The following is a 3,160-nucleotide window of genomic DNA, read 5'->3' as shown; positions in this document are numbered from 1 at the left end:
TATAGGAGGTACAAGCCCTTACACACACGACAGTAACTTCCGCCTACCAAATCCAATCACAAGGCTTTGGTCTGCCCAAGACTATAGCAGAAGACACTTGCCCAAGGTGCCACGCAGTGGGACTGTACACAGAACCATGTGGTTGGGAATCAAGCTTCCTCACCGCACAATCATGCTTGTACTTAAATATGAATTAGAAGCAGCTAAGTGTTGTAACCATTCGAATGTGATCGTTGCCAACGTCACCTTACTGGCACATGTGCCAGTGGCATATGAAAAGCAACATTTGAGTATGGTCGTTGCCAGTGCCGCCAGACAGGTTCCCATGCAGGTAGCACATAAAAAACACCTTTTGAGTGTGGTTGTTGCCAGAAACACCTGACTGTCCCTCTTGCCAATGGCATGTAAAAGCACCCACTACACTCTTGCAGTGGTTGGCGTTAGGAAGGGCATCCAGCTGTAGAAACTCTGCCAGATTAGATTGGAGCCTGGTGCAGCCATCTGGCTCACCAGTCCTCAGTGAAACTATCCAACCCATGCCAGCATGGAAAGCGGATGTTAAACGACGACGACAATGATGATGATATTCTATGTATGTACTTTGCTATTTTTCCACAGTTTCTACAGCTGGATGCCCTTCCTAACGCCAACCACTCCGAGAGTGTAGTAGATGCTTTATATGTGCCACCAGCAAGAGGGCCAGTCAGGTGGCACTGGCATTGATTACGCTTGAATGGTGCTTTTACATGCCACTGGCAATGACCATGCTTGAACGGTGCTTTTTATGTGCCACCAGCATGGGAGTCAGTCAGGCAGCACTGGCAACGACCACGCTTGAATGGTGCTTTTTACGTGCCACCAGCATGGGAGCCAGTCAGGCGGCACTGGCACGGGACGTCTTTATATTTTCAAACAAGGGAGCTAGTGCCCCCACTTAACTTTGAGCTGTGTTGGGACTGTATCTCCCTTGTTTGAAAGTATAAGGACACATTTAGTGTGTCGATAGCTAGCTGGTGAAGATGTTTTCCTGGGTCTAAATAGCAGTAACATTTGTCCTAACCACGACTGCCACTTTAAGTGGCAAATGAACATGTTTCTCATTCAGAGACTTAGAAATAATAATTTGTCTATTTATACACACACACACACACACACACATATCATGGAGGCAATGACTAGTGAGCGAGACCTTTGGTGATGTGATGTGCATGAAGCCAAGTGAAATCATAGTCGTGGCTGATGTTGGTGTGACATAACTAACACCCATGCTGGTGGCATGTAAAAAGCACCTTTTGAGCGTTGGGCCTCACAAAGACAAAGTGGCTGAGCTCCTTTCGAGTGTTCAGTCTCATGAAGGCAATGACCGAGATCTTTGGCATTATGTTATGATTGAGACGAAGACCCATGAAGCCAAGTAAAATCACAGTCATGGCAGATACCGGTGTCATGTAAATGGCACCCATGCCAGTGACACGTGAAATTTATCCATGGCACCCTGTGTATACATATAAATATATATATATGTATGCACGTGTGTGTGTCTCTTTGTTTTGACTTCAAGACAAGAATGTTGTAAAGGTGTGTCATAGTCATGCAAGTGATGTAACTTCATTTCCAATCTTCCGTGAAAACATGTCCGGAAACAGGAGAGAGCTAACAACAGGAAGGACATCAAACTTCAGAAAATTCTTCATCAAATTTCATCTAACTCCTGAAAGCATGTAAAAGTAGATATTAAAATGATGATGATGACGATGATGACAATGATGATACACACACACATATAAAAACCCACATAAGATCAGAATGAACAGTAACACTCAATAATTTATCACCTTGTGTTTATTAATAACTAGTTGATTATTTTCTGTTTTTGTTTTACAGGATCATACTTTCCGAAAAGTGAACCTGAATGGAGACCCACACCAGGTTTGAATTCAAAGTTTAAATCTTTTGTTACTAACCCGGCTGAAACCGGCTCTGGTTCTGAATACAAATGTCTTGTTTTCATAAGTTTTGAATTAAAATCTTCCATCAAACCTTAGTCACAATTTGTGTTCCTAACACTAGCTTAATGATAACTAAGTTATTTTACTAAATTCTTTGTTATAGTCAAAATAATTGAAAGAAACACAGAGCATCTCAACAGAAATATAGTAACGAAAGGGTTAAAATATATAATAGAGAAACAATTCTTAACCCTTTTGAAACTAACCCGGCTGAAACTGTCTCTGGCTCTGTAGTACAAGTGTCTTGTTTTCATAAGTTCTGAATTAAAATCTTCCACCAAACCTGAGTCTCAATTTATGTTCCTAACACTAGCTTATCCTTCATGTCGAGGTTCATCACCAATAATGAGAGTTGGGTCTATGGGTACAACCCTGAGACAGAGGAGCAGTCATCACAATGGAAGAGCCCTTCATCTCCACAACTGAAGGAGGCACAGCTTAGCCACAGAACAATCAAGTGCATGCTCATGGTATTTTGCATAAAGAATTCACCCTCCAGGGCCAGACCATCAATTGAGAGTTCTACTGTGAGGTTTTGAAGCGTTTGAAGGAGGACATCTGGTGAAAGCGACTGGGTCTGTGGAGCGTGAAGAATTGGATTTTTCATGACAATGCACTCTGTCGCTGAACTCTCCTCATTTGTCAGCTTTACTCCAAAAACACCATGTTGTTACTTCTGCACTTGCCCTATTTGTCAGATTTAGCACATGCAATCTTCGATCTCTTCCTCAAGATGAAAATGCACTTCAAAGGTCACTGTTTTAACACTGCTGTTGAGATCAAGAGTGAATCTCAGACGGACTTTGACTCACTTATGGAAAAGGACTTCCAGGCCAAATTCTAAAAGTGGCAGGAACACTGCGACCAGTGTATTGCTATGCAAGGTGACTATTTCAAAGGAGATGAGGTTAAAACTTTGGTAAAGAAGTTATTTTTTATTAAACATAACAAGTCCTGGAGCTGTCTGACGCCACCTTGTAATTATTAAACAGTTGACTGTGGCTCAGCAAAGCTGTGTGTGACTGCAATGGCTGTGGTGCAGAAACAAGTGTTGTGATCTACTACTTGAGCCTGTTAAATTCTATCTTCGTGTTATATTATCCTTGTCTGTATATATATATATATATATATATATATATATATATATATAT

At 41.5% G+C, this 3,160-nt stretch overlaps 1 protein-coding gene across 1 annotated transcript in view; it reads left to right on the top strand.

Annotated features, from left to right (window-relative positions):
- Positions 1 to 1,859: 1,859 nt before the first annotated feature.
- Positions 1,860 to 3,160, top strand: part of LOC106871108 (uncharacterized) — a 16,384-nt gene continuing 15,083 nt past the window's right edge. The window contains exon 1 of the mRNA XM_014917411.2: positions 1,860 to 1,929. The gene's annotated coding sequence lies outside the window, so the exon portion shown is untranslated. The remainder of the gene's footprint in view (positions 1,930 to 3,160) is intronic.

Source organism: Octopus bimaculoides, chromosome 1 (assembly GCF_001194135.2).
Source record: "Octopus bimaculoides isolate UCB-OBI-ISO-001 chromosome 1, ASM119413v2, whole genome shotgun sequence".
Lineage (NCBI taxonomy): Eukaryota > Metazoa > Mollusca > Cephalopoda > Octopoda > Octopodidae > Octopus > Octopus bimaculoides.
Note: the sequence above shows the minus strand (reverse complement) of the source record. Positions and strands in the feature narration are given on the sequence as shown.